Genomic DNA, 24,049 nt, shown 5'->3' with positions numbered 1-24,049 from the left:
TCAGGCCGTCTCAGTGACACTGCACAGGAAGGCATCAAAGGAAGGGCCGTGCATCCGTCCCTGGAGCCCTCGGTGGCCTGGCCTGGGGTGAGGCACCACAGCCGATCGGAGGATGATGTCTTTGGATGGTGTTAAAGACACGGCAGACGTGGAGCTGACGGGGCCTCCGAGCCTTTAGCTCTGCGGGTCTCACGCTCAGGGTAGGCAGGTTTCAGGCTTATTTTTCTTCCCCTAGTTCCATGTCTCACCCTGCCTTCTTTTCGGTGCATCTAAATGCTTTGTGCTGATGGAGTTCGGAGGTACCTTCCCAGGATACCAGGACAAGGCCAGCCCAGAATTGGGGAGACCCAGAGCAGTCTCTTTGGGGGGACAGCACAATTCATATTCGTGCAACAGAGTAGCGTTTGGGTTTAGTAAAACTCCTGCGGTCTGTGGGAGACACGGCCGATTTCCCGGTGGAACCTGCAGGCGGCGCTGCTTCACCTGACAGCTTCCTGGTGTCTCTGCCTGAGGGGCTTCCTTGAGCCCCAGAACGGTGCATGGTGGGAAACTCCGAACTAATGCCGGCAGGAGGGGTGTTAGTGATTGGACCCCAGCATCTCAGTCTCCAATGCACAATGCTGATGTATATTCTACACACGCTCTCAGGGTCTATCCACGAGGTCACATCCACAGAGTCCTGCAGGCTGACTCCCGAACACTGAACACTATCCAACGTGACTGAAACATACAGCAAATTTTTAGTTTTAAAAAGTTTATTGCCATAAAAGATGCATTGCTATTAATCCCTCTCAAAAGTCTTCCCTTTGCTTCAAACCTGTTTTTCCCTTCCTTCTTGCCACTTTCTGAAATAGTTCTGGAAGTCTTCTTGGTGTCTTTCGTTTCACTGTTGTGGCCTCCTGGAAAGGCACTGGTGTTTGATGTCTTCCCAGCCTTGGAATCCAATGGCTAAGGGTTCCGCTGTGGAAGGGGTGCGGTTCCTGGGCTGTTGATACTGAGGGTGTCACTGGCTGTGTGCAGCTTCTGGTCTGGAGACGATTCAGGTCCAGGGATGTCTGAGCTGGCAAAACATTGGAGCTGGAAATTTATTTCTGAAATTAATAGCAGTGAAACTCAAGGAGACAACATGACTTGTGAAAATTCATCCAGCTAAGAGAGAGAGAACTGGAATCAGCCTGGTAACAAGGCTGGTGAGGAAGGAAGACAGAAATGAACCGAGAAGCTGGGAAGTTCAGCCTTTTTAGGATGCGAAGGTGACTGAGACAAATATGGGCTGTGAAAATGTCTGAATGGTTCTGCATCTTGGATCAACACAAATAGGTGTCTATAGGTCAATCAAAACCAGTTAGATGATAATACCCTTGACATTTCAAAGGACTTTGTTCAGGCTGGTGATCACAGGGCAAACGGTAGGTATTATGTAAAGCACTGCCTGTGTTCTGGCCTGGTTATCACATGCTGTTTTGTGTTTCATCAGAGTAAAAATTTTAAGTGTTGGAAAATCCAGCACAGTCCCCTTTAGGTGCCTGTGAGGGTCAATATCCCAGCAGTGGTTGGGAGTTTATAACAAAGACTAAATCTCAGTTCTGCCCCTATGAAATTATTGGAATTTGCATTTTTAACAACATCACAAGGTGATTTGTGTGCACACTAAAGCTTAAGAAGCAGCGTAAAGAAGTGCTACTCACAAGTGTATACTTCCTTGAGAGAAACTACTAATAAACCCTGTCAAACAGAAATGGAATGCCCAAGGAGACTTGCAAAGTGTAAAGCTGGATATAATTGAAATTATCAATGCAGTAGCATAATGCTTAGTTTCATAAGCTAATATTAAACAGGTGAAAACCACACATCTGCTTTAACTTTCTTCATGTGTGAGTGTGTGGGAAGATGTTGTTAGCATTTATACTTGCTTCATTCCACAAAGGACAAAGGCATGCGGTTTTTAGGCACAACAATTATTACTGTAGAAAAAAACACCACTGTTCAAGGGCTGCTCCGGTTCCCACTGTTTTCAGACTCTACATTAAGTAGGTCTCAGAAGCATCAAATTCCTTCCTTGTTTCTGGACCCACAGAGGTAATTGCCAGTCTTATTTCTGAAATACTATCAACCATTATTAGAGAAGACAGTAATATTTATAATGGATGAAGGTTAAAGTTTGCTGCTGCTTTTTTTTAAAATACAATAGAAAGAATAACTTGCAAAACAAAGCCCAATTAAATAGCTTTTGTGAAAAGAAGTTAAATTCCTAAAAAGAACAAACTTTTAACAATGGCATTAAAGATTGGGGAAGCAGTTTTTTATCAGCAGGGTTGAACAGGCTGTGTAGAAAGCATGTTTTAATATTTGTGAAACTCAGTACTTGTTATGGAGCAGTAACACACTGATACACAAAGGAGACACTCATTGGGGAGTTACTGGTGCTCAGCTGCTGCTTGGAGCTACCTCTTGCGAGAAGGGAATGGCAAAGGTTTCTGCGCAGACCACAGGCTTCACCATCCAGAGCCCAGTGCATGTGAGATAGGTGTGGCTCTTTCAGAGGGCAGAGGGAAGACGAGTCAAGGAAAGGCCTTTGCTTCTCCCGCCTCATCAAGAGCTGTTGGTGATCTCCAGCCTGGTGTACTGGTATTACTAAGCTTCCTTTTCCACTGTCACAGACTTCTCAGTGTGAGTGTACTGGCTTAAATTCTGGATGAGGGAAGGTTGGATTGCTTATGGCACCTTCCTTTCCCATCCCAGATAGTTCTATAAAGCTGGATGGTTTTTCTTCCTTTAGGGTGGCATTTCTGAAGACTAAAAGGTGTATCCCGATACACAAGAATATTTTTGGCAGTGTATCTCATTTATTTAAAGGTTAATGAATAGGTATGCTATTTTCTGTACTAATATTCATTTATGAAAAGCAATACTGGTTTTCCATTTGGGGTGATATTACATAATTTATCTTGAGGTATATTTAAATCAAAGTAGACTAGTATAAAAATATTACATTAATATATGTCTGGCTTTTTGAAATGAGCCATAAATATTAGTCACAAGAACGACATGATATTAAGTAACTTGTTGAAATAAAACAAGTTTGCTGCACCAGTTTGAATTAATGAAAGTATATTTCTGAATTGATTAGTGCCTAGTGGTCTAAGATCATTTTATGCAAGAACCTTGAGCATCCCTATATGCTACTGAGTTGATTTTATGTCATTGTGAAGTCAAATGAGGCAGATAGCATTTTTGTCTAATATTAGATTGACACAAAAGGAAAATAGGCTTTCAAGGTGCAAGAAATGAGCTGTGTGAGGAAACAAAGAGGCACCCGCCTTGTCCTGGACATACCTGCACCCTGAAGTTCAATCTCGAAGTCCGTGGCTGTCATACCCTAGCTACCACCTAAAGAACATCTGAGATATCTGTTACCATATCTAAAACTTCACAAGGAAAATGTGACTATGATGAATGGAAAAACCTTTGCAAGTAGCTCTTTGTGACCACGAGATCTTAAGATTCCCAGGCTTTCAGGAAAGACACGCAGATCCTTGATGAAGGGGGATGAAAAAGAAGAGGTGCTGGAAGGGAAAAGGAGGAGCATGCGGGGAAGAAGGTGCTGGCTAAACAGAAGGTTAGGCTTGGGTGTTCTTTTGTGATGAGTTGGTCTATTGCTGGTCAGTGTGCCATGGCATGCCGGGGAGTAAGAAAAATATCTGTTGCCTTTATATGTCTTGTAGGTCACCAACTTTGATCCCCCAAACTTTATTTCCCTTTCAGATCAACTGTAGGTTAGGTTTTAAGAGGAAATCTCAGATCAGGTCTGTGGCTCAAAGATTAACAAATGAATGAAAGATTAAACAAAGTCAGTGTAATAGACACCATGTTTGTTCAATAGGATCTGATTTATCCTTACATTTACAGTGGCTAACCATGGCTTGGTACATGGTAAATATTTATTAAGTATTTGAATGGATGAAGGTAAAAAAGGCATCCATTTATTATAAACAGTGCACAAATGACTATCTCAAGAATATCAGTGCAAGTTTCTCACTTATTAACTAACCCATTCATTATTCTTCACAAGTGAATGGATTAGTTAATAAGTGAGAAACTTGCGTTGATATTCTTGAGATAGTCATTTGTGCCTTTTTACCTCCTGCCCTTGTCATTTTGAATGATGCTTTATTGAGAATATATTACTATTTTAAGGCTGCGAATTCACAGAAAAAATACAACTGACATTTTCACTTTGAAAAAAAATAAAAGAAGTCTGTACACTATGGTGATAATTGGATGTTGGGATGAAATCTGAATTCCAGTCACCACTTACTGTAACCAGAGGTGGTTGAGAAATGCTAAGATTTAGCCATAGGGACATACACTCATGGACGTCACATAGGTGCACACAAAAAGGGGTTTTCTGTGTTATTTTCAAGGGCTTGGGTACATGTAGTTAATCGAGAATATGGGCCTTTGATGTAATGAATAAGCAGAGAAGAACAAGAGCAGAGAAAAAGCCAAGAAAAGTGTACCTGATTAAGTCTGGCAATATTAGAAGGAACTAGGGGTATGCTGCTTGAGGACCCTTTGATTTTGCACATAGAGTGCACTTCAGGAGCATGTCCAAAAGAATTGGAATAAGGTGTTTCCCCAGCAGCTTCCACTGCCCCGTGGTAGAACTTGTTCCTGTGGGATTTAACATCCTTCTTGTGGGTCCTCCTGCATGCAAGGTGGCAAGACTGTGGATTTGAAGAGGAGAAATCCACAGGAATGAGGATCTGCTCCAGCTTCTGCTTCGTGAAGCTGAGGTGGGAAGAGGGGGATAGGACAACAGGAGCTGAAAGCCTCAGGTATAATGTTCTTGGAGGAATTCTCCTGAGATTCTTGGTAAAGTATTTGACATATAAACGTGCAAATAAACCAAAACTGTAATAGCTACTTTTGAAAACAACTTTCAAAGCTAACTCTCCCCCAAAACAAAAATATTGCAGTCATTAAGATATTTAATGCAATGTAGAACTCTTACACATCCGTGTCTTGAAAAATCCAGAATTCTGTGGGAGTCACTATGACTATTCTTGTCCCAGTGTCTGATTAGGGAATAAAGAAAATACATTTTTCTTTTTCTTTTCTTTTCTTTTCTTTTCTTTTCCTCTTCTTCATCCTTCTCCTCTTTTTAAAATGAAAAAATTTTTTTGCATAGTACTGGGGATTGAACCCAGGGCTTCCACCCTGTGTTACATCTCTAGTCCTTTTCTTGTTTAAATTATTTTGACACAAGGTCTTTTTGTCAAGGGCAACTAAGTGACTTAGTTGCCCAAGTTGACCTTACACTTGTAATCTTTTTATCTCAGCCTCCCAGAGTGTTAAAATTGCAGGCCTGGATTATCAAGCACAGATGAAAAATACATGCTTATTAGAAAATAGAGGGCGAGTCTAACCAACTTCACTGCCTGAACAGATATCTATCCAAATGATTGCTATCTAAGTCAGATGCTTCAGTTAGCTCTTCCTGTGTAACAAAGAACACTAAAATTTGTGACAAAAATCACCACAACTTAATGATTTTCTTAAGCCTAGTGATTGACCCAAAGGGAAGTTCTGCTCTCCTGGGCTGAGTTTTGTTGATTTACCCTAGGGCCATTATAGATTGAACATCTCTAATGTGAAAAGTCCAAGTGCTCCCAAGTCTGAAACTTTTTGAGCAGCAACATGATGATGCAGTGGAAAACTACACAACACAAGTTTTTGTTTCATGCATAAAATTATTAAAGATACTGTAAAAATTGCCTGCAGGCTACATGTAGAAGGCATATATAAAATATAAATTAATTTCATGTTTAGTTGTGGGTCCCACCCCCAAGTTATCTCATTATGTGTGTGTAAGTACTTCCAAATCTGGAAATGTGTCATCCGAAACACTTCTGTCCCCAGGCAGTTGGGAAGAGGGATCCTCAGCCTGTATTAGTGTCTAGGTAGCCAGGACAACTTGGCTTTCCCCTGTGTTGTCTCTCAACCTCTAGCAGACTAGTCTGACTTATTCATCTGGTAGAGTTTGAGTTCCCAGAAAGTGAGCAAAAGATTGCAAGGTCTTTTGAGACCTATATTTGGAAATGGCACTCTGTTACTTCTGCTACATTTCTTGTGCCAAAAAATGTCAGACAGCCAAGCCAAGGGATGGGAACTAGACTCCCAGGTTCCATGGAAGGAACTGCTAAATTACACTACATGGGAGAGAAATAATTAGGGAAAAGTTTGCAGTTAATTTATCACAACAGGATAGGCTGACGGCTTTAATAAACAAACTTCAAATCCCAGGTTTTTAATAGCATAAGGTTTCTTGTCACAATCTACTAAGTGTTGTCAGGGGAATAGAAGAGCTTGTTCCACAGAGTCTCTTAGTTACCCAAACTCCTTGTGCTGAGTTGTTAAGTTGCTACCATTCAAGACAAGGGTGCCTTTCACTGGGGCTACAGTTTCCAGCCCACGGAATGTCTATTCTTCCTTCCCTCAAGCCAGAGGTACCATGCATATCACTTCTGCCCTCTCTCTAAAGGCCAGAATTGGGCCATATGATTGGATACCTCTTTGACAAGGGAGGCTGGGAAATGTGGTCAAGCTATGTTAAGAGAAAAGGGAAAATTATTGGCAGAACACTTGGCTAGACTTTGCTACAATAATCTGACTGAGGAACTCACTCCAGCACTGGGCCACCTTTAAAAAAGTTGAGATGGTAAAAAAAGACAAGGTCATAAGTAATTGGGGAAGACACACTCAGATACGTATATGAATGCCTGGGGTATGAAACAGGAGGCTGGGGAAGGAGCTGGAGAGACTTTTAGGATGAGGCGAGTGTTTTGGAGGCAGTGGAATTTGAATAGGGGACAGGTGTGAAGGGCAATAGAAGGCTGTGGCTACATGGGGAAACCAGCTTTATTTGCTTGTTTAACATTGTGGCCTTCAGTGGGGCCTAAAATCGATGCCTTAATGTAGGACGGCTATGTTAGCGCTGATCAGAACAATGTACCCCTTAGGGCTACATTAAAAAGCTATGCTCAGTGGTGCCTCATTTGCACCTTCAAGATATGCACATGCATGTGTGGGCCAGGAAAGGCTGCGCTCAGAACACGCATTCTTACGTGAACTTGAAGTAACTGCAGAAACAAACAGGAAGTTGCATAGGTATGCAGGCCGCTGGCCGCAGGAGAGGTGTGTGTCGGCAGGGCAGGCGTGTGCCTTGTATGACCGAGGTCAGTTTTAAAAGATGCTTCCCCGTGAGCTTGCCTTTTGTGGCCGTCGGGCCTCTGGACCAGCGCTGTCCAGTGGACCTTCCTGTAACTGTGGAGATGTACTGGATCTGCGCTGACAAGCATCATAGCTGCTGGCCACTGGTAACCATTAGGACTGGCACATGGCCAGTGGGCTAGATGAGCTGGTCATGCATTTTATTTAAGTTAAATTTGAATAGCCCCATGTCCTCGTGGATAAATAATAGTTCTCCCTCAGTGTCTAGCACAGTCCACCTTCTGCCCAGACTGCCTCCTTCCCTACCTGCTCTCCTGCCCCTGATGTGTGAATATCTGAGACAACTTCATCTGGCCACAGTGCAGTGTGGTTGGCATTTAGCTCTTAATCTCTTGGCACATTTCCTCCCAGTCTTCCTCCCACTGCTTACTTTTGAGGACACAGTTCTGGTCACCAGGTCACTCACAGATGACCTCAAATTGGATCCAGTTTTGTGAAGCTCAGACTTACGCAAATACAGAGAATGTTTTAAGAGAAAATGCAAATGTGTGAATGCAGAGGTAGACCTGGAGTCTTGGAGGGATCTCAGTAAATGCAGGTATCCTGGAATACCTGCAGGATTCCATACACATTGGGCATCGCAGTGAACTATACTGAGATTCAACTTGCTATTGGGATATGAGTAACAGTGCCCATTTGAATGGGTTGTTACAAAATTAAATAAGATAATATATAAAAAGCCAGTATATATTGAAGATATGTTATGAAAATTATTTCATTTACTTGTTCTTACTGCATACAGAAGAAAAACAACACTGATAATGGCAACAATGTTAGTTAATTGTTTTTACCCATTCAGGCAGCAATAGTGAAATTACATAGAGTAGGCAGCTGATGAATAACACAGATATGTTTCTCCCAACTCTGGAAGCTGGGAAATCCAAGACCAAGATGCCAATAGGTTTAGTAAGTGGCAAAGGCTGACTACCTCATGGCTCTCTTTTCACTCTAAAATGACAGGCGAGGCAAAAACAGCTTTCTCAAGGCCCCTCCGAAGGGCACTAATCTCATTCATGAGGTCCTTTCCCACATGACCACATCACCTCCTGCAGGGCCTGCTGTCTAATATCATCACACTAGAGGTTAGGATTTTAACACAAATGGTGGGATACAAGGATATGAAAACTTCAAATTTTTAAAAATTTATTATAGCAAAGGAAGATCGGTATTGATTTCCCTCAAAAGACTCTCCCTGCACTTTGAACACATTTATCCCATCATTCTTGTCATTGTCTCTTAAAAACATTTTAAATGAGTACTTGTTTTCTGTTCATGATGAACATATTCCTCGTATCTGAAGCAGCTGGAAGTCCTCTTTCCTGAGTAGCTTTTGGTTGTGCTATGGTGGCTGCCTGAATGTCCTGAAGTGATTTGAAACGTCGACTTAGCATGGTGATTTTGACTTTGGGGAAGAGCGAGAAGTGGCAGAGTTCTCGACCCAGCAGCCAAGGTGGATGAGGACACGCAGCAATGTTTTACAAGCCTGCCTTTCTAATGGATGCCACACAGTGGCAACTATCCCCGTATTTTTGATCATACTTCATAGTCACTAAAGAGGACTCCCAGAACTGCTTTGGAAAGTGGCAAGAACCATGGGATAAGTGTGTTCAAAGTGAGGGGAAATATTTTGAGAGGATTAATGGCAATATGTCATTTAGTGTAATTTAAAAAATTTTAACACATACTACATACTTTGATCCCCACATGCATGCATCTTGTTGAGTCACACATGTTTATGACCATACACTAAAGTGCCTGGTGCTATGTTCCACACATCATATAGGTTATTCCATTTATTTCTATAAGGTAGGTATTGGCTCTTCCCCCCCATTTTACAAATGGGGAAACTGAGGCCCACAACATGCTCCCATCCCCACATGACAGTGCACAAGGGAGATGAGATTCGATTCCAGGCTGTTGGGCCCCTTGAGTTCTGATGCTCATGAAAGTAGAGAATTCAAGTCTCTTTTCTACCATCATATTGCATTCTTTCCTCATGTGTCTGTCTTTTTTTCAACCACGGAACAGTCCATGATCTGGCTGTGTGCTTCTTTCTGTCTTCTCATCCTTCTCTCTGAACTACTCCTCCCTGGTCCTTATCTCTTGTGCTTTACTTCTGTCTCAATACAACAATCTTTACTATTTTCCCTATAAAGAGGTTGCTGAGAGCTTTCCCCATAGAGTGCAGTGTCTTTCCTATGAGCATCAAGAATGATGATCTCCTGAGAAACTGCTTTATTTGCATCTCATCGGGGGGTTTTAAACAATATAGATACAATCCAGAGTCTGTGGGATTGTGTTGAGATTCACTGTTTTCCTCTTGTGCCGCCCCTTGTGAAGCAGAGCACCGGCTCCCTGCCTTGCTCATCTCTGGCAAGGACACAGCCTTGGGCTGTGGCTCCTCCCTTACCTGCATTTGCTTTTCACCTCCTGTTGAAAATTGCACATGGCCTTGCTTTGTGCTGTGTATTTTTGTGGGTCTCCTAAATTAACCATGAAAGGACTCCAGCAACAAGTACAGCACTGCTGCTGCCATGCTGATGGAAATGGCAGATTCGCTCTAGAATAAGCAGAAACTACCGAAAATAGCCTAAGTTTGGGTCAATCTTGAAGCAGACATTTGGTAGAAAATGCTGCTGATGAAATCATATCGAAGTCTTTAAATTTAGGGACATCTGTCACACTGTGACGACGTTACAGTCAAGGCCACATAGAAATGCAGCTGAATGTGGCTATTTGTGGGATGGCTTCTGTCATGGTTTCTGTCAGTGGCTCCCAAGCCTCAGACAGTTATGCCCTCCATTAAATCTAGCGTTTGTGATTGGTTTGTTGTCTAGTGCTTGGATTGGTCGTGTAAGCGTTTCACCCGCCCAGGGGTGGAGCCAGGATATGATGTATTGGCAGGAAGAAGGTGTGTCCTGGTTTGTTGCTTTGCTGTTTGCCGCAGCTTTGAATGGCGGTCCAGCCATGCCACCCTGCCTTGGAGCCAACTGAGTATGGACTAAAATCTCCAAGAACAGTAAGAATAAACCTTTCCTTCCCTAATTTTGGGCGTCAGGTATTTTGTCTCCAGGAGTAAAAAGTAACCAAGATAGCTTCTTCTTTGGGTCCTTCTTGGATTCCATCTTTCCATCTTTGTTGAAGAGATTTAAAAATCTGGCTGTAAGAGAAGTGTATTAAATGAAATCTTGCAAAATAAGTAAATTCCTGGGCGTCCGCGTCTGACTCTATCCGCAGTACTCAGTGCCTTAGGCGAGACTTCCTGCTCAGACACTCATCTAGGCAGGTGGCGACCTCTGAGTGCCTTAGCCTTAGCGTTCACAGAATGTCCCATTTTCCCACCAGCTGCCTTTGCTTTGACCCATCTGAGAGCCAGCAAAGGGTCCGTGGCTATGAAGTGAGTTTTGCCCCCACCTTTCGTCCCCAAAGTGACAACGTGGAAAGGAATGGCCAGGGAAGAGGGCCTGGCAAGAGTCCGCTGGTGTCCAGCTGGCCTTCTGCTAGTGGCCGCAGATGGTGGGGGCGAGGGCAGCCCCCACCTTGGTTGCTGGCGGCCTCGTGCACCTCCTTGAAGGCTGATTATCAGGCTCCTCTCCTTTTGAGTCGCTCATTACCGTTTCATTGCGCCACTGGATTCTTGGGGGAGCAATGAATATTGACTCCAGCCTGCTTTTCTCCCTGAATTACTGCAGCGTTCTCAAGGCCCTGGAAGCCACTTAAATGGTCTCAGAGCAAAGCTGTTTGCTTGAGCATTTAGGCTAACAGAGGGCTGTCACAGGTTGCTGCAGCGATTTATTAAAAGACAGGGAAAGGAGAGAAAAGACTCACTTTTTGCACCAGCTGCCTGCTCACTTCCTTTTATTCTCTCTTCCTCCCTGTTTTCTTTATTCCTCCTTTCCTTTCTCACTTCCTTTTTCCTTCCCACTTTCCCTCCCTGTCTATCCCTCACTTCCTTGCTTGTGTACATATTTTTAAAATGAGAGAAAGAAAAAGAATGCTGTGTTTTAGGCAGATGCCCATTTTACACACCCAAATGAGATGCCCCATAAAGGTAGCTTGTCTTAGGTTCATCATTTGGAGGCAAGGAGATTCAGACAGACAGACAGACAGACAGACAGACAGACACACACACACACACACACACACACACACACACACTAAATGGCACACAGCTGCTCTGGATAGAGAAAGGCAAAGTGAGGACAGTACAGTAAGGCAGGTGCCCCATGTGGGCCCCAAGGCCTGAGCTGGGAGGTGACGGGGCCACCCTGGCACTGTCCAGCCCAGACTCCCTCTGACAGTGCTGTGAATATCCTACCCTCCTTGGTGTTCTTGCCCTTCCAGGCCAAGTGCAGCCCACTGTGTCCTTGGTGGCTCTGCTGGGACACTGGAAGTCCAGAGAGGCCAGAGTGACTGGAGCAAGTAAAGACCTTCAGTGCTTAGGCTGTCTGGGGTGACAATTTCTGCTGAGCAACCCAACCTACTGGAGCACTGGGCAAGCTGTCCTGGGGGACTCTGGGCTTGGAAGGAAAGGGGGAGGCATGCGGGGTGATCTGTATGCTGTTCACTTGGTGCAGGCAGTCACGTGGGGCAGCTCCTTCTTAAATAAAGCTCAAGGACTTTGTTGTCAATGATATCTGAGGTGCAGGAACCTGAGCCTTTCTTCATGGTGCTGGGAGCTTTCCAAACACTGGGTTTTCACGGAATGCATGCGTGGTGGCTGGGCTCTGCCTCTCCAGTAAGATTTTGCTCTTGGTGCAGCCTGTGTGACTGCCTTTCACTTTGCTTCTCCAAAAGTCTTTGGGCCCCTTATCTCCCACCATCAGGCCCTAATCAGCCTCTTCCAACCCCATAAATCAGGTGCCCCACCTCCTCTCCTGTCTGCTTCCTCTGGTGAGGTACAGAGGCTCACCTTTCCCTGCCACATGACAAATCAGCCATTAATCTTGGTTTGGAAAACATTTATTGGCTGCCTTCCTTCAGTAGCTGCTGAAATGTTTGCAAACAGAGAGATTTTTGGTGACCTCAGTAGAACTAGGGACCCACAGGTGCATTTATTCTCAGGTTTGATCATTTTCTTTTTAATGAAAATGCTTAATATACAACTCTGCCTCTCAGTGCTTGTACTTTCTTATTTTTGGAACATTCTCACATCTGTTGGGCTGAAGTGTGTTTGTTTGTACTGGCTCGGCTGGTTCGTTGCTATGTATGGATTGAGCCAGGATGACCTGCAGGGTAAAGAAGGGGCTGGCATAACTCTGAACCTTCAAAGAGCGCACTGCCACGGTGTTTCAATGGCCAACCAACAGTGGCTGCAGGAAAATCATCTAGAAGCTTAAGGATCAGTGTGTTAGGTCTGTTTAGTAGACTTCTGGTTCCCCTTGGCCTGGTCTCCAGGTGTTAATACTGCGCCTCTATTCACTCCCTTTTAAGGCTTCAATCTCTGGGAAGAAAACTGAAATTATCAGCCAAGGCATGTGATGAAAGATGCAGGAATGAATGTTGGAAAGCTTGTGGAAGGATAGGAAGGCTCTCATTTGAGGGAAAACCTCTCAGAGAAAAGACCAAGTTTTCAAATGAGGGTGGTAGGTTCTTAAGTATCTTTCTCTATTTTTAGCCAAAGGAATTTGGGATGTGGGTGTTTGGGTATTGGGACAGGCCAGTGGGCAGATATTTCACAGGTCATCAGGCCCCGTGAAGATTGTACCTATTACACTTTGTGTCTAGATGTCCCCCCAAAGCCTCATGTCATCGTCAATGGGGCTCTTCAAAGGTGGCTGGATGTACAGTGTGTGATGCTGGGATTGATTCATGCTGCAGTGCTAGGATACAGGGTGCTGGGATTAAGGATGTGATTAGTAAATTAGTTCACTGATTGGTGTGGCACCTGCTCTTAGCTAGGTATCCTAGATAGAATATAAAAGGAGCAGAAAGAAACTACTATTTGTTGCTAGGAATTTGCTACCTTCTGCCTGCCCTAAACTGTTTCTCTCTGTGATACTGCCCTGCTTTGGAGCCAGCTAACTATTCATTGAAACCTCTACAAACTGTGAGCCAAAATAAACCTTTCTTCCTTTAACGTTGGGTGTTGAGTATTTTGCCTGAGCAACAAGAAAAAGTAACTAAGACAGCGCCTTTCACAGCAGATTGATAGGGTTTCTTGATCTTGGTATAATGGAAATTCCTAAAACCCAAATCCATTAGGACACAATCTGTGAATTGGTCTACACCCAAGTAATGATGTCAGAATTTATAATCCTGGTGTTCCTTGCCTGTATCCAGCCACATTGGCTCTTTATTCCCCCATCAAACTGTTAATTCACATACAGGATTAGGTTCTCACCTGATTTTTTTGAGAGGATTTTTATTTACCACATTCTTGTAAAATGTGCCCAGTAACCCCATCCTTGCTCTCCCTGATGCCTGTATCTTGTCAAATAGGCAATGTCTCTCTCATCATTAGAACATCCTTGAGGCTTGGAATGTTGCCATGTTGCCATTTTCATCTTTGTGTCATCATCTCCTTCCCCAGGATGGCCTGTCCACTTTTCAAATATTTTTTAAAATTTTATTTTAGGGGGAGTACAACCAAGCAAAATAAAACAGAATAAAGCCAATCTAAAGAAGACAGTACAAGTGACACAGGATTTCATAAGGAGGTAATAGGAAATCAACAATGGTTACCATAATGCCTCTTTTTGTCTTCAAAATAGCTGCCCATATCTTCAAACAGTAAAATCAAATAAAACAGAAATAGAATATAACCAATAAAAACAAAACAATGAATGCAATACAGCACTTCAAAACAAGATAATAGTAAATCTAAAATGGCTACCATAATATATCTTATCTTTGAAACAGCTACCCATGCCATCAGATACAACAAAATCAAACAAGATAATACAGAATAAAAGCCAACCGAACAACACAATGAGGATGATACAGGATTTCAAAACAAGATAATAGAGCATTAACAATGGCCACCACCTTTAGAAGGAGACTCCCATAGATGCTACATTGCATATTGTTATCCTCTGAATAGATGACCAGACTACCAGCTTTAGGCCTGCAAAGTCAGTGAAACACTACTAAGCACTACAAGCATTAAGTTGCATTTTACCTCATTAGCTGTCATCTCAACCTTTGTTTCTCTGGATCAGCCAGTCACTTATTATGGGGATGGAGGGAGAACATTGGCTCTTCTTGTCTCCCTGCCTGTGTGCCAAAAGGAGCTGGCATTTGGCTCTTCCCTAGTCAGCAAAAACATGTAACTCACATTTCTCTCTCTCTTTTTTTCTTTTTCTTTGGTACTAGGGATCGAACTCAAGACCTTGTACTTACCAGGCAAGTGCTTGAGCCACTGAGCTAAGTCGCTGGCCCAATGCCACCCACTTTTCAAATATTTTAACTTATGTATAATTTACTCACAATGAAATGCATGTATCTTAATTGAGAATTCAAACTATTTTTTGACAAATACTCACCACATATAGCTCCATATCTATATCACTTCACAAGATTCCTTTTGGCTTACCAAAAGGAGATTCAAAGAAACCAGGGGGAGGCCTGGAGCCCAGGTAATGTCCCATGCAGGTCCATAGCAGGAGACTGAGAATCTTCAATGGAAGACTGAAGGGTCTACATTGGAAACCCCAAGGGCTAGTACTAGAGGCCCAGTCCCTCTCCCCTTGCCAGAAGCAACTACTTATTTTGATTTTTTTGCTAGTTTTAGAACTTCATATAATTTGAAATATATAGTATTTTCTCCTTCTGTCTGACTTCCTTTACTCAACCTATTGTTTTTGAGATCCATCTACCCGCATGCTGTATTCATAATTTGCTGCTTTTTATTGCCATGCTATTCCATTATGTGTATATGCCACAGTTTATCTGTTGTTGTGGCTGAATGCTTGAGGTGTTTCCAGTTTTGAGCTATTATCAGTAAAGTGGCTCTGAACAGTCTTGGTATATTTTTCTTAACCTATATATTTTTTGTCATTTCTTTTAGATAAATACACAGGAGTAAAATTGTTGGGTCCTAAGGTAAACTTTTAAAAAAATGTCAAATAATTTCTAAAATGTTCCTATCATTTATACTTCCACCAGCAGTGTAGGAAAGTTCCATTTGGTGTACAATCTCAAAACATTTGGTATTGTCAGTCACTTTTATTTTAGCCTTCTTATTAAGTCTGAAATAGCATCTCATTGTGGATTTAATTTGCATTCTTTTGCTGTAATGATTTTAAATAGTTTTTCATGTGCATATTGGCTGTTTAGATATATTTTGTAGAGTCAGGTCTTTTTCCCATTTCAAAAACTGAGTTATTTATTTTTAAGTTTTAGATGTTCTTCATGTATTTAAGTTATGTCTTTTCTCAGACATAGATATTATTACCCAATCTGTTTACATATTTTTAAGCATATTTTGATGGCTAAAACTTTTTAATTTTTATGAGAGCTCATTATTTTGTTCCTTTTCAATATAGAGTAGTCTGAGCTTTTTCTAACAAATCTTTACCTGCACCAAAGCCAGGAACATGTTCCTGTATGATTTTTTTTTAGTGATGTATCACATTTTAGGTGGGCTAGTCAATTCCTAAGCATTTGTTAAAATTATGTAAGGTAAAAGAAAGCAAAACAAAACCCAAACAATTCAACTAAGCAACCAGTCATTAAAACAACCAGTGTACCCATTAGTCAATCAATCAGAAGAGTCCAATTCACAATCTGTAGAGGGGGTGAGCAGCATGTTGTAACTTGTATGCTTGGAACAGGTCCCCAACGTGTGTCTGGCTGCCACAGTTTGGCAGGTGATTAGTCCAGAGTATTTACTCACATTGAAAGGGTCATTGCTAGAAGAGCCCATAGCTTCCTACTTTGATCTAGGTTACCTAAACTCTTGTGTCTGTTTTGAGCAAGGGCCTAAAGATGAGAGAAACTGCCTACAGCAGGTTGCATGACTTTCTTTCTGGTATTTAGAAGGAAGTTTTCATTGGAAACAAATTGTAGTCAGTATTTAAAGAGAAATAGATTTAATGTAGGACACTGATATTTACAAGATTAACTGACAATATTCACCAACAGACAAATGTAGAAGAGTTCAAGAGATCTGCCTGTGTGCTAGAGGTGCAGGGTCCAGCCGAAAGCCTGGAGTCCACAGAAGACTAACGGTCTGCACCAGAAAGCCCAAGGGCCGGTTCTGGAGGACAGAGAGTCCGAGCCATTAGGCAGAAAAGCTGGTGCTCCTGCAAGATGAGGAATCTGCGCTGAGAGCCAGGGGACAACATCCACGGTGAAGACCAAGACCAGAGTTCTCCAAAGAGAAAGAGCCATCCTTGGCAAAAGTGAGAACCAGAGTTCAGTTGAAGCCCTTGGGAGGAAAATTAGCTGCAAGGAAGCTCTTTCGAGGAATCAGCTGAAATCCTTCCTGCCCTTTCTCCTTTGGTACTGTTCCTACTGCAACTCCCAGAACCAGGCTGACTCCATTCAGCTGGGTGTTCCCCACTCAGGTTGACAATTAGTCAATTAATTACCATAAGACATTTTTGTATATGAGTCAGCTTTTTATTGCTATAACAAATACTGGAGATAAATCAGCTTATATAGAGAACAGGTTTGTTTCAGATCACTTGTTTGGAGTCTCAGCCTATGACAGATTGGCTCCATTGTTTTTCCTTTGGACATGTCTAGAAGTGGCACATCACAGTGACATGCATGACACAGCTGCTCATCTTGTGTTCATGGAGGCAAGAGAGAGAGCAAGGAAGAGATCATTCTCCTGTCATCCCCTTTGAGGTCGCACCTCCAATGAACTCTACTAGGTCCCATCTCATAAAGTTTCCGTCACCTCCCCTCATACCAAGCTGAGGATTAAGCCTTTAATACATAAGCATTTGGGTACAATTTCGAGCCAAACTTTATCCAGCCTATATCTCATTCAGATGATTCAGTAAGTGCTTTGGGGAGGGTGTTCTGTGCTGAGGAGATTTTCATGGATAGGCCAGGATGCCAGGGTGCAGATTATGGCAGCTGTGTGATAGGCACATTATCCCAGGCTGTGGGTGTGAAGGAGTGTTCCAGTTGCAGGGTTATTTGCCCGCTTCCAGTGTTGGCCTGTGAATCCTGGGCATGGGAAATTTTCTAGACTTGCCATAAGTGTGTGTGCTCTCTTTTCCCTAATTTCAGGCATGTAGGTCTGGCTGCCCTCAGTTAATAAGCCAGTTAATTCTTAGGTCAGTGTTGTTCCAGCCTACCTGCACTACCCTGAGAATCACTTTTATTTAATTTCTCCCTCCTTGCTAGTGGGGTACTGCTAATGTCTAATGTCCTCTTCTTCATAACTGAAGGTAATAGCACTCTGGAGAATTTATTATAAATTTATAGGTACGTCTTTATATTTAGGGATGTACCCAGGCACATTTTCTTATTTGGTGCTTAGACACAGAATGTTAGAGTCTTGAATGCTTTTCTGGGTTGTCCTTTTTTTTTTCTAGAAAAAATGGGAGAGAACTTCAGTGCTTCAGGAAGTCGCTACACATTAGGTAGTATTCATGGCTCAGTGACTTGGTTTGAGGCCTCCTGCCTATTACACTGACACCAGTATAATCTTTGTGCACTATGGAAACCAGGAGGGTTATGCATTATATTAATCTGTTTTTTAAGCCCCACTGATAATATTTGGCTAGTATAGTAGTGACATTTGTAGCAGAATGTTTTATGCCTTAGAAGAAAATTTGACATGTCTGTATGTTATGTGATGTTAATAAAATTTCTGTGGTCAAGAAATTTGGGATTCACATATAGTTCACTTCCAGCATGTTATTTCTTGCTTTGGAGCTTCTGTATTTGATAAAAGTCAGCTCTGTCTCCTTGGCATTTAATCTTTAGGTAAAGGAGGCAGGAGGAGATAACCCCTATCCTGCCTCTGGGTCTCAGGACACACCCCCTCCCCGGCTGAGCCTGTGGAAAGTTGAACACATGCAGCCAAAGGAGGATGTGGCCTCCAGGGTTCTGCAGGCTAGAGAAGTCGACCTTGACAGTGAAATGGAGAGTTTCAAAAGCAGCTTTACCCCAGGGCCCAAAGCTAATGATTCCAAAGTGTTGACTATGGTATCAGAGTAAACAAGAGCAGGCTTTCCTAGTGTTTACTTAGCTCAGCAGCTTACAATGGAGTTGTAAGGGCTTCCATCCACACCGCATTGCTGGTTTGTATCAAGATCATCTATTTCTGAAGAAACTTAAATGATTTTGACCTTTCGTTTGGTTGTGGGTCAGTGCAAAAAGGAAGTTTTCTATAAACCAGCATGGTGATTGTCTCAAATTGAAATGGGCATGCCTTTGATTAGAGTTTATTTCATATCCAGAAATGGCGTCAGCAGACCTGGTAGAAGTGTCAAACGGGAGGGGATGTGGCTTAAACTTGTCAGATGTTCACACTCTGTATTTTGTTTAATCAAAAGCATGACGGACAATGTGAACTGTTTAATTATGGCTTAAATCATTTGAGCAAAGCACACCCTACTCAAATGTGCCTATGCTATTGCATTTTTGTAGGCAGCATTTGATGATGTGGTTTTGTACCCACAGGCTGCTGTAGTATTTTCTCAAATAGAGAGAATTTCTCAAGTTTCAATAAGGAAGAAAATCTTGAACTCCTAATTGCTCATGGTACCATTTTTGAAGAGGCCGGTGCTATGTTCAAGCGTAATTACCAAAATGGATTTGTTGCCTAGAGCTAACAAATGAAAACCGCATAAAAATTAGCATGCTGCATGCTGTGGATTGGGTGCATTTTGTCTGCTCCAAAACTCAGGGTTGAAATTTGGTCCCCCCCCCCCCCCCCCCCACATAACAGGGCTGAGGGCTGGTGGGACTTGCTGGAGGTGTTTGCGCTAGGAGGACAGAACCTCATCAAAGGATTAATGATTGTCCTACAGGACTGGGTTAAGTCTCACAGGAATGAGTTCATGGTCTTGCAGGACTGTTCTGGAGAGAATGAGTGGTTATAAAGTGAAGCTGCTCTGTGTATTTTGTCTCTTCATCTATGCCTACTTGCCTTTCCACTTGTCTGCTATGCTATGTTGTAATACGAGGCCCTTGCCAGATGTGACCATCAGTCTTTCCAACCTCCAGATCTTTGGCCATATAAACTTCTGTTCTTTGTAAGTTATCCAGTCTCAGGTATTCTTGCATAGTGACAGAAAATATACTATGACAGTAAGTATGTCACATACTGTTATTATTTATATTCCTAAATGATTTTTGAGGCATCAACACATTTTATCAACTATCTTTTATCAAAGCAGGCCCTGCAGTTCACCTGGCAAAAGGATGTAGATAAAGTGATACAATGGTAGGCTGAAACCAAGTTTTAGGCTTCTCAATTCTTTTTCTGGCTTGTGTCAGTTGTCTACTCTGTCCAGAGCACTGCGTTAACTTCTAGTTGTCTGTAAGTACTTTTACTTTGAGAAAAATAGCAGAATTCCTTTGGGCATGTGTACTGCTCTAGTTTACCCATAAGTCACACAGATTCACTCCAGCCTACTTCACCCTGTCTGTCACCACACTTAGAACCCTTTGATGCCAAGCAACTGTCACTCCAGAAACTCCCCATGGTCCACACTTGCCCTCCTTTCCCCCAGTGCTGTCTACTTATCCCAATTCCTGTTCCTCCAGGGCAACCATGATGGCTTGAAAAATAAAAAAGAGTTGGCGATAAGAATTTGTCCTGACTTCATCCATATTTGTACTCTCCTGGAGGGCAGACGTCTTTCTTTTATGCCTTGGGTCAAAGCAGTGATCGTGGGAATTTGGGATAAGATTTAATGGCAAAGAAGGTCATACATTTGAACAGAGAGAACTTTCTTTGTGCTTCTTCTATCAACATGGGTGGAGCGATAGATTGCAACATGGCAATCAAGCAGGGGAGAACCAGGAGTCTTTGGATCAAGTCCAGCTTGGCTGTCATGTGACTTTTTCTGTCATACACAAGTCCATTGTATTGGTTTCTTTTGTTGCTTTTTGATAACACAGTTATCAAAAAATTGGGTGACTTAAAACCAGAAAAATTTATTTTGCTATAGTTCTGGGAATAAAAACCCGAACTCAAGGTATCCACAGGGCCAGGCTCCCTATGAAGATGGCAGAGAAGAATACTCCTTCCTCTCTTAGCTTCTGGTAGTTGCCAGCAATTCATAGTGTTCTTTGGTTTACAACTGCAATTTCTGTCTCTGTCTTCACGTGGCTGCCTTCCTTCTGGGTGGGTCATTGTATCCTGGTTCTTATAAGGACATTAGGTATTGGATTAGGTACCACCCTAATCTAGTCTGCCCTTATTTTAAACATCTGCAAGGATCCTATTTCCAAGTATGGGCATAGTTATAAGTACTGAGAGGTTAGAACCTATCTTGTGTGTGTGTGTGTGTGGTGGGGGCAGGATTCAACCCTCAGAGTCTTCTGAGTTTATTTTTAGAGTTCTCCTTGATTTAAGTAATTTTAAAGGATGAGAACCAGAAAGCTGCTATATTATTGTCTTTCTAAGCACAGTTGGATCAAGTGAGCAAAGGTCTGAGCTCTAGTTAGAAAAGGAGCACAGTAGAGCAAGTCTGCCTCAGTGGACATTGGTCTTCCATTTCTCCTGCATGGCCTTCTGGTCCTGTCTCCCAGCCCATGCCTCTTCCATGTGATGACAGCGAGAAAGGCACATTGGTCTCCTGATTCTCAGATGCACCATCCAGTGCTGCTTACACCCTATGGTCAGGTTTAATGGGAGGACGACAAGTGTTCCCCTCTATAGCATCCTCCTCTCTCCCGCCACACCCTGATTCACTTTCCTCCAATGTTTTACTGTGAGCTGAGGCACCTTAGAAAGCCCTTACCTTCCAAATGTGTCCTCCAGCTGACCACTTCTCCTCCCCCACCCTTTGTCCTGGCCCCCTGGCCACCTGCCTCTTTGATCTGCACTGTTTATAGCAGTTGTCACATAGGCCACTTGCTCTTCTTGTCTGCCCTCCTACCACACTCAATCGAAGCAACCAGAACGTCCCTTCTTACACAGGCATCGCATTCTGCTCCCTTCCCTTTCTTTGCTTGACTGTACAGGGACCATGAAAACACTGAAGTAATGTGAAAGTTCTTTTGATGGTCTTAACCCCCGTCTGGCAATCTTGATCTTCCCAAGGACCATTTTCAAATGCTGCTTCCTGCGCTCACCCCTTGTTCATCCACTCGTGCATCCAGTATATTCAATTGTCATCACCTTCTTTCTGGATCTATTTTCCTTACTTGATTTCTTTATTTTTCTACATGGCATTTACTACTATCTGGTCATTCAAGTTCATCCATATGAAATCATATTTGTGGTGACCTTGGTGGACTCTCTTTATAAGAGAGATGAATGGGTGCTCTTCATCTAGGGTTCATAGATTTCTAAAATTCAGGCAATCTTGGTAGGTTCAAAATGAGCCTTCTAAAGACATATTTGTTACCTAGTTCTCAGAACCTATGACTGTGACCTTATATGTTGCCTTACACATTGAAAGAAATGATGAAATTAAAGGTCTTGAGAGAATAAATTTAACCTGGATTATTTTAGTGGGCTGTAAATACCATCATGACTGTCTTTACAAGTGAGAAGGAGAGGGACTCACACCCTGCACACATGAGCAAGCTCATGTGCACACACACAGATACACAGAGGAGAAGGTGTGTGACCATGGGGTTGGGATGGAGCGAGGGGCTGCAAGCCCGAGGACACCTGCCTGCAGACAGGAGGAGCTGTAAGAGGAAGGTGGAGAGTCTGTCCTGGGGTCTCTGGAGGGAGAAAGCCTGCAGACACTTTGATTTTGAATTTCTGGCCTTTCTGTTAGAAAGTGATTTTGTGTTGTTTTAAGCCACGAGATTCATGGTAATTCACTATGGTAGCCAGGAAATTAAATGGGATCTACGGACATAGATGAAAAATTTCGTATCATTAATTTTACTCGTATCTAACTAAAATTTATCATTCGCTTCAGTCACAAATATAGATCACAAGATACGGTTTTTTGTAGGACCCGTGACTTTGTCAGCAATTCAGATCACCATAGCTTTGTACCACAGGACAAACATTATAGAGACCAGTACCATTGACACCTACCTCAGCTTGGAAGTTGCTGTGGTTATGATGGATCGAGTCATTTAAATGTTCATAAAACTGCAGATGATTACTAAATCACATTTTTTTTAGTAAATTGGGAAGTATTTTCAGTATAATTGGTTTCCTTTTTTATTTTTTTGTATCAAAAACATTCCAGTATAATTTGTGAAAAGGTCAGGACCCCTGAGTATGGAGCACTGATGTGCACCAAATAGTGACAGACACAAATGAGCAAATGTGTAATTACTGACCAGTGTACTTGTATCCCAGGCTGAGGTGAGGCCCCAGGGAACTGAAAGAGTCCCAGCACATCTTCTGGGGACCACACATGCATCTGCTTCTGCAGGTCAGTTCAGGTCCATAAGCAAATCTTCCAGAGAACTTCACCTCTACTGTCTGGTCCTTGCCTCCTATGACGTACTGTTTCCTGCATTTATCTTCCCCATGACTCCACTCAGTGCAGCATTTCATATCCCAGTTTGCACTGTTCCCACCAAGCTCAATGGCTGGAATGTCAGAAAGACCCTATCTGTTGATAAGGGCACTGCAAATATCTTTGAAATTTTGGTCCATGAGTCTTGCCTCTTGGACAGGGGCAACACACCTGCCTTCAATTATTGTTCATATTTATGCTCTTCACAAATGTGCCAGAGGCACATAGTAGGTGTTCAACAAAGATTTATTAAATATAATTGAATTTCCTGATAGCTCAATGACTAGACAGACTCGTGGATAAGATATAAATTAGTAAAGCAGATTTAAAACATATGTTGATCATTGAAAAGTTGTTTCATTTTTAGCCAAGATAAATGCTTTTTTAATGTGTAAAGAAATCTATAATTTTCTGAGCTTTGAATTAAAGCTTCCACTGGCCAGGTTTCCTGCCTGCTTCTGGCTTCTCTTAATGAGCTAATTTACCCACCGAGGTGAGAGATTTCCTCTTGGGAGAGGGCTTAGATGTGCCTCTCTCACATCCAGGGCCCCAGAGCGTTTCCTTACAGGGCTTTAAACACTCTGAGCGTATTTAAGAGAGAAGCCAAGAAACAAATCTGTTGTTTTAGCTTTATTCCTCGAGGCTCCGCGGCTCGGCTTTCCTTCCCCTTTGATCATGCTCAGTGGAGTGGCAGGCCTGGAAACTGCGGAGAAGGGCTGGGTCTCTTTAGGAAGCCCAGTTCAGGGGGACCCACCCAGCTCCACACAATGAAAATAAAGTTGTCAAACCTTTGAGGTGGCTGCAAAGATTTATTCTTCCTGAGCAAATTGGTAAGGCATTTGTATTTTTTAAAAAATGCTTTGATGAACCTGATAAGGAAGCTCTGGTTTGAATGTGGAAAAGATTCTGGAGTTTTTTCCATTGCCCAACTGGGTTCGTGACATTTACTGCAAAGCCTGACCTGTGGAAATGAACTTGCCCTCCACACCGATGACAAGACCATCAGAGGATGGTTTGGGGATTATCGAACACAAGCTTATACTTCTTAGAACACAAGCCTGCAGGAGGCAGGCAGTCTCAGAAACCTTTTATAGGTTTTGACATCTTCTCCACACATTTCCTATTGCTCAGCTGCCCACCAAAATCTCCCAGCTGCTCTGATATGGTTCCCTTGCTTACACTCCATA

General features: G+C 42.6%; 1 long non-coding RNA gene across 2 annotated transcripts in view; it reads left to right on the top strand.

Moving 5' to 3' along the window:
• The first annotated feature begins 10,196 nt into the window (after nucleotides 1-10,196).
• The window catches only part of LOC134476052 (uncharacterized), a 121,457-nt gene continuing 107,604 nt past the window's right edge, over nucleotides 10,197-24,049 (top strand). For both annotated transcript variants that reach the window (XR_010047493.1, XR_010047492.1), the window contains exon 1: nucleotides 10,197-10,312. This is a non-coding gene — a long non-coding RNA (uncharacterized LOC134476052). The remainder of the gene's footprint in view (nucleotides 10,313-24,049) is intronic.

This window comes from Cavia porcellus, unplaced genomic scaffold (assembly GCF_034190915.1).
Source record: "Cavia porcellus strain 051 isolate PalLab524CR breed Dunkin Hartley unplaced genomic scaffold, mCavPor4.1 scaffold_5, whole genome shotgun sequence".
Taxonomy (NCBI): domain Eukaryota; kingdom Metazoa; phylum Chordata; class Mammalia; order Rodentia; family Caviidae; genus Cavia; species Cavia porcellus.
This window is presented reverse-complemented; position numbering and strand designations above follow the sequence as displayed.